Raw genomic sequence first — 12,963 nt, 5'->3', positions numbered from 1 at the left:
ACGGATACACCACACACACACACACACACACACACACACACACACACACACACACACACACACACACACACACAAACACACCTCTCTGCCCTCTACTTTTGAAATTCCTCTTAAATGGATATTTATTCCTGTAAATCTCCACCACAGTGGGTGAGTGAGTAAACTCTCTAATATCTCAAGTGTGTGTGTGTTTGTGTATGTGTGTGTGTTGTGACCTCACACTGAAGGTGGAAGCTGACTTTAATAGAGGAAAGTTGAACACACACACTAAAACGTAGCTTCATGTCCAGAGAAAAACATGACAGCACCATCTGATATCATCTTCATCCGTCAAAGTTTAAGGTTCAGTCTATCCTAGCTTTCATAGAAACATTACGTTGGATTTTTGAATGTGTTAAAGAGTCTTCAAAAACATTAATGAGCAGCACAACAATCTCTAAGAGGTTTCTTTATCCCTGTGAACAAACACTGTAGTTTCCTTCAGTCTCACATTTACCGCACTCTAACCAAGCGGCAACCTCGGGTCTTGGTTGCAAAATCCTGCAGTTCATTGAGTGTCCACTAGAGGCTGGCTCCAGGAACACCGGAAGTCACATACACCACAGGCAAAAAAGCTGTTTTTACAGCATAAATTAACATGTTTACAACCTGGTTAAAACAAAAAAATAGGTCTGATTAGTTATTGTCATCATGGGCACACACTGTACAGGGGTGATTCTTTTTTTAACGGCTCTGTTTTGATTTTGAAAACGATACATGTTATCCATAGTTAGGCGTGTAGCTGACATGATTGACAGGTGGGCGTGATGTAACTGTTTGTCAGGAGGTTTAAAACCCGCCTCAGCTCCAGCTCTCAGCCTGTCGTTAGGTTGACTGAAAGACTGAGACAGGATTTCCAACATGGCGGCTGCTGCTGATGAGCCTCCAGAGCCCCCTGCAGGAACAGACGGCTGATGTCACTCAGGCTTCATCTATTAATATTTACAGTCTATGGTCAAAGCTCAGAAGGGTACACATTTGTATTAATCCACAGCTGAAAATAGTCCCTAACCAATGCAACACTCTCTCCTCTTAAAATAACCTTATTGCTGCACTCCAACATGACCTGAATCTCACCGATTGATGGTTCCTCTTCCTTCCTAGCGAGCAACTTTCTCCAAGTCATGAAGTTGTACTTTTACATTTTAATTTCATGACATGACAGATTTGTTCGAGGCCGTGCTTATAGAGTGAAGAAAGAGAAGGCCAAATGAATGTCATACTCCCCTTATACACATGCTCGCTGTGAATCAATGACTCAAATGTGTGTACAAGACTGCAGATGGAAGGTGTAATGTTCCTCGAATTATATATTTTCACTGTGAACTCAGAAGTAACTCAGCATGAACCAAATGATAAAGATGAACAGTGAGATGAAAACAGAGCCTGACTCCTGCAGAGAGGCAGACAGGTGTCTGACTGCAAACCTCTGTTTCATCATTTAAGTTCATTGAACATATTTTATAACTCTCTGACACAAAGACAGTTTTTTTGTTTGTTTGTTTTTGTCTGGGACGATATATCCAGTTTTTAAGATGTATATATATATAGATATATATATATATCTATATATAGATCAAATTCTCCCAGAGGAGCGCCCGTTGATCTGTTTCTGGTGAGTCTCAGTCAGTGGTGTCAAAAGTATTCACAATCATTACTCAGGTAGAAGTATAGATACTAGGGTTTAAAAAGACTTCTGTAGAAGTTGAAGTATCAACTCAAGCTTTTTACTCAAGTAAAAGTGTAAAAGTACTGGTTTCAGAACTACTTAAAGTATAAAAGTAAAAGTAATGTAAGGGAAAAAAATGCCATTAAGGACACAAGCTTAGGCCGCGCCACAGCGTGTCGGAATGGTACCCTATGTTTATACTTCTCATCCAACCACAATCAAATTCATCTGGATGGCGCGATTTATCTGGATAGTTTTTTTTTGTTATTTTTGTGTTTTTTTGAATGAAAACAAACCGAAATGAAATAGGAGTAACGAGGCTATTTTTAAAATGGAAGGAGTAGAAAGTACAGATAATTGCGTGAAAATGTAAGAAGTAGAAGTAAAAAGTCAGCTGAAAAATAATTACTCCAGTGAAGTATAGATACCCAAAATTTCTACTTAAGGTAACAAAGTATTTGTACTTAGTTACTTGACACCTCTGGTCTCAGTTTAACTCTAAATAGTAAGTTACACAGAGGCTTCACTCTGGAGGACTTCAGTGGTAGGAGCCGGAAAAAGAAAGTGAAATGTCTCGTGATTTACTTGCATTAACAGGTTTTTAGCTCACTGTAATGACATCATGATGCAGATTTGTTAAAAGTAAAAATTAAGCTTTGTCAGGTCTGCTGACTTTTGAAATGTTGGTTTGATTGATTGTTGGATGGAGGTCAGATTGAGGTCAGATTTCTGAGGCATTCCAGGACGTCAGGAAATCTAAATGCTAATTGACTTTCATGACTCGCTCAAATTGAAGTGTTTAATCTAAGGTGGACTGTTAGCTGCCCTCGCATGCTGATATCTGTTAATAAAGATAAATAAATTGTTATCTGATCACTGCAGAGCTCGTTACAGCATATTGTGTTCCTCGTCCATCTCCTCTTCATACAGACTGTTTTTCCTGCATACACCAAACCCTGCTGATACATGATTGGTCAATACAATTGGACTACAAACAGAAACCAGAACACCGGTTTGTTCAGTCTGGCTACTCAACGTACAGATAAAGTTCGAGGCAATTAAGAAAAAAAGGACAAAGTGACCAGGAACAGTTGAGTTTATCATATTGCACCCTGGGTAATGTAGTTTAAGGTCCATTGCAAAGACTACCTGCAGCTTTTAAGAAGTAGACTTGCATGAAAATATCACATGCACCAAAGAGTGAAACCGAGACGTGCCGTTAACAGCCTCACTGTCAGTATCCACCCACTTTGAGCACTTGTTTTTGGAGGTAGAATTTAGTCTTTTGTGATGGAGCTAGGCTAACGTATTTCCCCCCGGCTTTGAGGCTAAACACATGCCAGCATTATATCTCAAATGTTTGCGAAGAGCTCAAACTGATAAACAACGTCTGTGACTTTCAGCACGATAGAAAACTAACGAACAAACAAAAAACTAAATGTTGGACTGCTCCTTTAACTGCCCCAGCGGGACTCTGATCCCCGGCTTGTGTGTTTGCTTTCTAATTTGCAGTGAAAGCTCGGTGTGTGTCTGTAGTTTTGAAGCTGCTCATGACAGTGTACGTCTGTGTTTGCGGTAATTTACTGTGAAAGCTGAGTGTGTGTGTGTGTGTGTGTGTGTACACATTAATTTAGCCTGAGAGCTGTGAGCACTGTGGGTGTCGTGCACTGACAGTCACACACTGTGAGAGCTGCGTGTGTGTGTTTGTAATTTTCTGTAAAAGCTCAGTATTTCAGCAGTAATTCTCAGTGTCTTTTCTGTCCTGCTCTGTTTCTGCCTCTCTGACATTATTACTGTGAAAGCAGGAGACGCAGGTCACACGCTGAACTTTGAGACCGTCATCAGAGCCGAATAACAACAAACACACACTGAAGTGACCTCGGAGAGCTGACCTGCCTGCCTGATCAGCCTCTAATAATAAGGTGCTCCGCGTAATAATCCAAAACACAGAGAGACGCTGAGCAGCATGACAAGTTAAACACACCTCTGCTGATGTCCAATTCAACACAACACACCTGAAGTCCAAAACACACCGGGCTGCAGTGCAGAGTGCAGAACGTTAATGAAGCATATAGAGATGAATATTACTGTGAAACCTTTTGAAAGAACAGAACTACTAAGATGCAAAGCGAACAGATCTGTAAACTCTAACAAACAACACAATACTTGAACAATACATGATCCTGTGAAAATTCAGAAAATGTGTGCAGCACCACAGTCCAAGAGAGTTTATCCCCAGTGGGAACAATGACGAGTATTGTTTTTTTTAATGCTAAGGCAACTCATTTAAGAGTTTGTGAAGGTTCATGAAAGGTCTGACTAGAAGTCAACAGAACCTTTATGTCACAAACGGGTCATTTATTACGTCATTTGATGAGAACTGTAAAGAAGCTGGCTAAACACAGGAGGTGCTGCTCTACATCTGCATCAATGTGAGTCTGTTTGTGCAGCCACAGTGTGATGAATCTGAGCTAGCCTTTCTTTTAGCCTTTTAAGATGATAATGTCACAAAATAAAACAAATAAAATGAAGGGAATGAGATCGCAGTGGATCATCACCTCCCATGTTCTGTCTTCATTAATGGAGTCGGGTGGCTTTGAATAAATCAATTATCGGTTCCTTCCTTTAACAAAAGGTCAATGTCTGAAGGGACCCTTTCTGTAAATGTCTTCAGACACAAAGTATAATCAGTGGCGATGCTAGAGTCTGTTGGGGCCCTAGGCAAAAATTATTTGGCGGCCCCTCCCACCAGCATTCATCACCATCGTGCCTCCCAGTGTCCGACGCTTACATTTGTACTACTTCTTTTTTTCTCTCCTACTATTGATGGACAATTCCTCCTCAACTCCACAGCAACAGTGCATGCTACGCTTAGCGGGGCAAGGAGATGGAGTGCTGTCAGATGGGGTCCCCCTTAGGGAGTTTTGCTACTGTCATTGGAAAATTAGCACATTTTGAGCCACTGCTGTGGTGTAAAGTTTGTCAGCCCTCAAGGCCCCCCTACTTGGCCACAAGCAGCACCTCTGAGTATAACATTTGAGTCTGATGACGGCTAAAACAAACTGTGAGTGGACTTTCTTTGATCCTGTGGCTGCAGAAGTTAAGTAATTTGAGTTTTGGTAACTTCTTAAAGCGTGCATTATTGTAGTTTGAATTTTCAGCATTTTCATGAACTCTAAACTATGAGCAGGTTAGCAGTGAAATGTTTGTTAACAGAGAGGCAGGGAGATGGATTTAAAATGCCACATCATGGCTCTGGATCAGGGTTAACCTTCTCACCAAAGTCCCTTTAAGGTTACATCAGATAAAAAAATCGGTCATCCCATTGAAAGGTCACGAGAAGAAAAGTCAAAACGTAAAAACTGTCTGAATATGAATGCCATGGTGAGGGGAATGGGGAATATCAGTGCTGCATGCAATATCAGATGTCGCTCTGCAGCACGGTTTACCTTCTCAAAAACTCTCAGGTGAGTTTAGGAAGGAGGATCAAAAGTTCCACAATCATTTAACCTGTATTATAGATGTTTATCTCCGGTTTTAAAGTAAATACATGTGTAAAAACAAACTCAGAAGAATGATTTCTTTTCGCTACCTGATGTCCCTAAATGTGTGAGACCAGATTTTCTTTATCTCCCCTCCTCTCGTGTCTCTGCCTCAGACTCTCTCTATCTCAGCTCTCTGTGATGTGAAGCCTTCATATCTTATCTCGCTCCACATTTTCATAATTCATGTTTGGAATTATTTTTTACTAGAAAGTATTTGAGTGACAGCTGGAGATAAAAATTAAACAGCAGGAAGTTCCAGTTCGTCGTAGATCCGATCAGACTTTGAAATGTTTGATTTGTTATGTGACACGGAAACTATTTTCTTTTCAGAGTTGATAATTAGAAAGCATCACGTTAGGATCTGTCATCAACTGACATGTGCATCAAACTAAGTTCAATCGAGTTCAAGATTATGTTGCTTCAATTGGACAAAAAGTGGTGGAATAAACAAAACATGCAACGTCATTGGCTGTCACTTGCAGCACACATTAAGCAAGAACTGCAGTCATAAAACTAAGAAACCAAGCATGAGAAGTGCTCCTCCAGGATTTAGCCAACATCCTTTGTAAAGACGCCAATAACTGAGGATAGCTGAAATGATTTTGTCCCATTAGACTAAGCGACCACTCGGGGATAATCCACTCCCCTGTTTAAAGGAGCCCATGATGCAGCTGGTCGGGTTATCTATACTGAGCTGCAACCATCCACAAATTACCCACAGCACTGTGTGGCTAACTTCCAGGAATATATTCACTATCATTACTAAATGAGCACAGATTGGAGGTGTCCAGCCACCCTTTGCCCGAGCTGCAGGTGTCCAGGAGTTAGCACAGGGTGCAGCCATCCAGGAACTACCCCTCGCCAATAAGTAATAATCCATAAATCACTGAATCCCTCGTCCAAACGTGCAAAACTGAAACAATGCAAATAAATATGCAGAGCTGCAGGTGTCCAGGAATTATCCACTTCCCTGAATAAAAGAGACCAAGCTTGTCCAGGAATTATCCCTTACCCAGTCTTAATGTGCACGTTATGCAGATGTTCAGGACTAATCTACTGTGATGCAGCCATCCAGGAATTATCCTCTACCATTCATGGGGGGCAAAAAAACTAAATGCAGATGTCCAGGAGTTATACCCAGCCCTGTCTAAATGAGCAAGAAGAATTTCCGAAAGCAAACAAGCTTAAGCTTTCTTTTCTTGAATCAAAAAAAAGCCGTCTAGAAATAATGCAAACATGCATCTGGGAATTATTCACTGCACAAGTGTAAATGACTAAAAGATGCAACTTTTAGAAGAAATAAGGAGAGCTGCAGGTGTCCAGGAATTACTCACTGCCCTTAATAAGAAGCCTAAGACGCAGAAGCCAGGATTCATCTGCTGCACTTTTAATAAGAAGGAGCCACAGTCATCCAGAAATTAAACCCAGCCCTTTTTCAATGAGCTCAAAGTTTCAGGAATTATCTACTTAGCTTCTGCTTTCCAGATTAACCAAATGCTTTTTATTAACAAGCTTGAGCCACAGATGTCCAGGAATTATTCACTGCCCTGAAAAATAAACACGCGTCATCCACGAGTAATTCACTAAAAAAATCACTAAAAAGCTGCATATTGTTGATTTAAAAACAAACAAAAAATCATGAAGTTCTGCTTTCTTTGAACAGCAGGTTCTTTCAATAACAGAAGAGGACACACACCAAAAACACACACACACAAACACACACCAAAAACACACACACACCCTCCTGCTGAGTGATGATGAAGGGGCTGATGGGAAGGTGTTTCATCACAAAGGGGATCAATGTTGTAAGGGACAACACACACTCATAAAACACACACACTAACACAAATGCACACACACACACACACACACACACACACACACACACACACACCCAGCGTGGTGACACATTTAGGCGTAGGCGGTGAGGTACAAACCTCCAACCTCTAACCAATCGATAGGCGAGGACACACACACACACACACACACACACACACACACACACACACACACACACACACACACACACACACACACACACACACACACAAAGGCTATACGGATGACCTTCTACTCTCTCCGATCGATGGAGGCCAACGTCGCAGAAACATCAGCGCTATGAGAGGAAGGAAGATAAATATTTCCCTTTAGTCTTTCTTCTCGTCCTCTCTTCTTCTTCTTTCTTTTTTTTTCTTCACGGGTTTTAATGTAAAGCAGCAGACAGAGGTTTATAACCATAACATTAAAGATTCACATTAGTTATTAAAAAAGTTATGAAGGAAAAATAACCGTAAAAACCTTAAACTGTCCAAATGTGTTCAGTTTACATCATAGATCCTTCAGTACCTACTTTAGAAAAGAGAGCTAATTAACAAAGACGCATTATGTAAGCTACAACTTCTATGGAATCTTCTGCATCAGGGTTGTATGGATTAACACTTTTATGTCAGTGTTAATACCTTCTGTCGAGTAGAAGTTCATTGTTTTATGCATGTCTTTCTTTAGCTAGCTAAACACTTTAAGACTTAATGAGGCCCAAAGAGCTGCAGAAATGCAAAGGCTTTGTGGATGCAAAGGATTCATCTCGCTGTTTTCTCTGATTCTTTTTTATAATTTAAGTCACAGAAGAAAATAAACTGTCTCAGATCCTAATAATCTTAATTAATTAAATCCTAAAGCTCAGAGTGTGAGAAATAAATGTATCTATGTGCGTCTATTCTATTTATATAAGGCCGATACACATAAACACTTAGTATGAATGTCAAAGGCGGGTAGGATCCCTGTCAGCCTCTCGCTCTCTCTCCATATCAAACAGGTGTTATTGAGCTGAATTTCATTAAATCCGTCCTCTCCTGCTGCTTTGAAGACGCTCCTGGGCGTCGCTGGGTCGCCGCTCGCTGAGGATTGAAATGACACTGAGCAGACATGACGCTGCCGTGCCCTGATTTGTTTTGTTGTTTTGGAGACGAGGGGGAGAGAGTCAGACCAGCACCTGTCTGTCACTAAAAGAACCTGTCTGTCAGGAGGAACGGGGGCGATGGGGGGGTGATAAGAGGAGAGGTGAGGAGAGGATGGGAGGAGAGGAGAGGAGAGGAGAGGGGAGGAGAGGAGAGGGGAGAGGAGAGGATGGGAGGAGAGGAGAGGATGGGAGAGGAGAGGATGGGAGGAGAGGAGAGGAGAGGATGGGAGGAGAGAAGAGGAGAGGAGAGGATGGGAGGAGAGGAGAGGAGAGGGGGCAGACTTAGAGGTGGTTGAGAACGACATGGGGAGTAGAGTAAAGGAAGGAAGGGGAGGAAGAGTGAGGAAAAGAGACATTTTAAATAAAGTACATGAAGGGGTGGGAGGAGGGAAGTTTTGCACATTGTCTGTTTTTATTTCCATGCATGCAAAAACAAACACTTTAAACCCTCATTATATTTACCTTTCTTGACATTTGACTTCCTGTTTACTCACTTCCTTTATAAAGTATTTACTACAGTGCACCGTGCTGGAAAACGCTGATATGACAGTTTGCGGCTGGGCAGTAACACTGACTGACCCGATGCTTGCTGAGGGTCCACATGAACCCTCGTTTGGGACGCCTGGTCGTCATCTAACGGGTCATATTGTTTCTAATGGTGGAAAAACGTTTGTAGTGTTACCTGGTTAGTGGCACACTGCTCTCATTTGTGTCAGACCTAGATTGCCAAAATATCTCCAAACTCCCGAAATTGAGTGGATGACTGGAAGCCTTTGTCGTCTTCTTCTGTTTAAAGTCGGGCGGCTAACTAGCATTTTAAAGCACATTAGCGCCCCCCTTCCCGGTGTTTAGGTGGTGTAATAACAGATTAAATCTATCAAACTTTTCAATATTTCTATCAAGAATAAATACATTGTTTCAAATTGTAGTTTAGTCGCCCAGTCCTGATCCAAACCTTTACTGCACACCACAGATATCATTTCAAAATATACAGCAGCTCACAGTATCAGGGTCCGTGTCCACTAAAGATGGTTTTTGTGCTGGTAGCCCATGTTCAATACTAAACCAGCGCACCAGTGTTTACAGTGCTCAGAGTCCTGTTTTTGGTCTCTGCTCTTACAGCGCTTTGGTACAGTGCTTCACGCCCCTCTCTATCACCGACCAATCAGAATAAGGAAGGGGCGGGACTTCTGATATCAGCTTTGTCAACACCAATGGCGGAGTAGTAACCAATCCAACTTGTCTTTGTGAGGGAACATATCCAGGTCTATGGATGCTGCTAATGCCAGGACACGACTCCTCAACATTATTTTCATCACAATTCTTTGAATAAAAGTACTAAGCATGCGGAGCTTTTCAAAACAGACATAAAGGTCACGACCATTTAGCAGCTAAAAAGACAGATTTAATTCTCCAGACGTAGTGAAGACTGAAACAGAGTTAAAGGAGAGTTCAGCGTGTTGCACAAACTATAAATAAATACTCTCTGCAGTTACACTAAAGATGAGGTTCAAACTAGTCCAGTCGATTCTTGAGCTTCGTCCATGTTTGGTTCAATACACAGGTTGTGATCGATTATTCTTTTGCTGCTCAGACTCTGGAATCAAAACAGAGTTGACAAACGTGCAGAACGTTACAGCGTGCTAAGACGATGATGTTTAATATAACGGCTGTAGATGCATTAAGGTTGGGCTAAAATCAAGTCTATATTCCTTTTTTAGAGAAGTTTAATTTCCCGAATATGGTGATGAACTTGAACTCAGCATTACAGCAGAGTCATGGATCGATGGAAACATTCGACTGAATTCACACAAAGGAAGAAAAGCTGAGACAAACATGTAGGTGGTGACACAAATCCATCAGTCTGTAAATATTTTGAGGCTTTTTATGGAGTTCTGTTCTTCCTCCAGCATGTTTTTTTATTTATATGATTACAAAATATGAAATCAATAAGAGAGGAAAAGTGGGAAATCTATCCGTCTACTCTCTTTTGTGTGTGGGTGTTTTGGTCAAACACACACACAGACACACACACACACAACCACACACTCCAGTCATCTTTATTTCGCTTGTAGGCAAACACTTAATATGTATCTCTTCCTGTCACACACACACACACCAAACTCATCTGGTCCTCACAGGATAGAGGAATGGGAGAGAAGAGAAGGCTACGGTCGCCATGGCAACAGACAGAGACTCCCACACCCCCACCCACCTACACACACAAACTCCCGTGGAAGAGTAGGGGGGTAGAGTAGTATAAAGTGTGTGTGTGTGTGTGTGTGTGTGTGTGTGTAGAGAGAGAGAGAGAGAGAGAGGAGAAAAAGCATTTCTCTGTGTGTGTGAGATAAGGTGTGTATGCATCTGTGTGTGTGTGTGTGTGTGTGTGTGTGTGTGTGTGTGTGTGTGTGTGTGTGTGTGTGTGTGTGTGTGTGTGTGTGTGTGCTCTAAGGTCAGACGCTCACTGTGGAATACGAATCTGTCATGGCTGACACACTTCTTCCTCTCTCTCTCTCTCTCTCGCCCTTTCTCTCTCACCTGCCCTTCTCTTGACCCTCCTGTCTCTAACTCTCTCTCCTTCCACTCACCCCCACCTCTCTCTCTCTCTCTCTCCCTCATCCATCCCTATCCTCCCTCTTTCTTTTCTTTTTCACCGTCCACAGGATTGTGTCGGGCGATTTCATTTTATCTCTTACCCTCTCTCGTCTTTATTACTCTCTCCTCCTCATCCTCTCTCTCTCTACACCCCTCTTTATCATCACTCTTCTTTTTCTTTTTTCCAGCAGACCGAAAATTATCTGCCATGACTATCCTTCTCTCTCTCTCTCTCTCCCTCTCTCTCTCTTTCATTTCTCCGTGCAGATGTCACTTTACTTCCATTAAGTTTTAAAAATGAGGAGTGAAAAGAATAGAAGAACAAAAAAAGGAACTGTCATAAATCCATCACATTAATGTGCCATTTAATGTCAATCAAGCATGGTTCTCTTTATATAATTACTTTTTCTTTTGACTATATAACTTGGTTATTGAAGTCTGACACTTACGCCCCTCCCTGAGATAAAGCTGACACTTTAAATAGACCTGCCCCCCTCGGTAAATGTGCCCCTTTACATTTTTGTTCCAGCCAGCGCAGAGCTTAAGTCTGTTTACCGTCATAACTCTGGAGATCTCAATTCTTACTAATGGATGTGACATAAGAACTATTTGTTGAAAAATTAATTTAGACCCTATTAAACTGAATAACTCCAGCTGTTCTCACCAAGCAGCACCTTCCTGTAGTTTGTTGAGTGTCAGAAAGCAGAAATTAAAGGTCACATATCCTCCTCCTCATCAATCAGTGTAAATAAGTCTCAGAGCTCCTCAAAACATGTGTGAAGTTTCTTGTTCTAAATCCACTCTGATCCTGTATTTGATCATGTCTATAAACCCCTCTATTTCAGCCCTGCTCAGAACAGGCTGTTTCTGTGTCTGTACCTTTAAATATGTAAATGAGCTGTGTCTGACCACGCCCCCTCTCTGGAAGGACTTGGGTGTCTCGGGCTTTCTCGCTCCATGTCCTATTGTTTACGGTGAGAAGGCAGACTCAGAGGGCAGAACAAACACCTAGCTGTGGGAGTGTCACCCACCTGGGGGAGGGGTTACTGCCCTTTGTGATGTCATGAAGGGAAAATCTCCAAACAGCCTGTTTGAGCACACATTTTCTGAAAAGTGGAGCAGGCAGAAGACGGAGAGGATGGACTTCTCTCATCATTGGGGGGTTTGTAGACAGACTAGAGACACATATTAGTGTTAGAGGAACATGGGGAAGTGGATTCTGCTCATCTTTCTTTTATTGAACTGTAACCTTGTGTTTGTGCCCGCACTCTGTCTCCCTGATTTCTGACTCTATACATGGCCCTGTCTCTAAAACAAAAGGCATTAAAAGCCCTGTTTAAAACTCTGTGCAACCGACACATTTTGCTTCGAGATAAATGGTAAAAACAGATAAAGACAGAGAACACATTAGGAGAAGCCTCAAAAAATACAGAGACTCGACTGAGTCTGACACACACACACACACACACACACACACACACACACACACACACACACACACACACACACAGTGACCCAGTTTGGTCTCCCTCAGGACAGAGTTTAGACATTTAAACATGAACAACAAACACTTTCTCTACTTACAGATGAAGTAGCAGGGCGAACAACAACAGCAGCTACACACAATGAAACCATCTTTACTAACTTGGAGGAAGATACCTGCCCAGTCATAAATGTAACCCCAAAACTAAACATAAACCTGCATATGCTTTTTGCTTTGTATCCGTCACTGTCCAGTTGCCTTGTTTTGGTTTGTGTTTCTCCGACTCTGCAGCCAATTATCTCCTGAAGCAACATCACTAGACGTGGTGACCTTTAGGACTTTGCATCCCGGCAGAATGACAGCGTCAGTTGTTTTTGCAAGTGCCCCGAAAAAAATGGCATCTATTGATATTGGAGAGGCGAAGCTCTAAAGGGACCAGATTGATTAGAAGAGGAGGAGCAGAACAGAAGAATGCAGGTGATTTTTTTATTGAGCGAGTTAGTGAAGGGACGAGGCTCTTTGTGGAGTGCTTCAACAATAAGTAAGAATTTAAAAGAGCACTCTTAAATAAAATAAAATTAGGAATTCAGCCGTCTAATGTGCAGTGCTTCCTCTCATTAACTGTCAAGGTGATGTTTCCTGACATCACCTGCACCTACACATAAGTGCTGAC

General features: G+C 41.8%; 1 protein-coding gene and 1 long non-coding RNA gene across 2 annotated transcripts in view; one reads left to right on the top strand and one right to left on the bottom strand.

Moving 5' to 3' along the window:
• Nucleotides 1-12,963, bottom strand: part of dcc (DCC netrin 1 receptor) — a 240,628-nt gene that overhangs the window by 108,838 nt on the left and 118,827 nt on the right. The gene's annotated exons all lie outside the window — the stretch shown is intronic.
• Nucleotides 697-12,963, top strand: part of LOC132991771 (uncharacterized) — a 127,246-nt gene continuing 114,979 nt past the window's right edge. Inside the window, exon 1 of the long non-coding RNA XR_009676263.1 lies at nucleotides 697-797. This is a non-coding gene — a long non-coding RNA (uncharacterized LOC132991771). The remainder of the gene's footprint in view (nucleotides 798-12,963) is intronic.

The sequence above is a fragment of the Labrus mixtus genome, chromosome 17, assembly GCF_963584025.1.
Source record: "Labrus mixtus chromosome 17, fLabMix1.1, whole genome shotgun sequence".
Lineage (NCBI taxonomy): Eukaryota > Metazoa > Chordata > Actinopteri > Labriformes > Labridae > Labrus > Labrus mixtus.
Note: the sequence above shows the minus strand (reverse complement) of the source record. Positions and strands in the feature narration are given on the sequence as shown.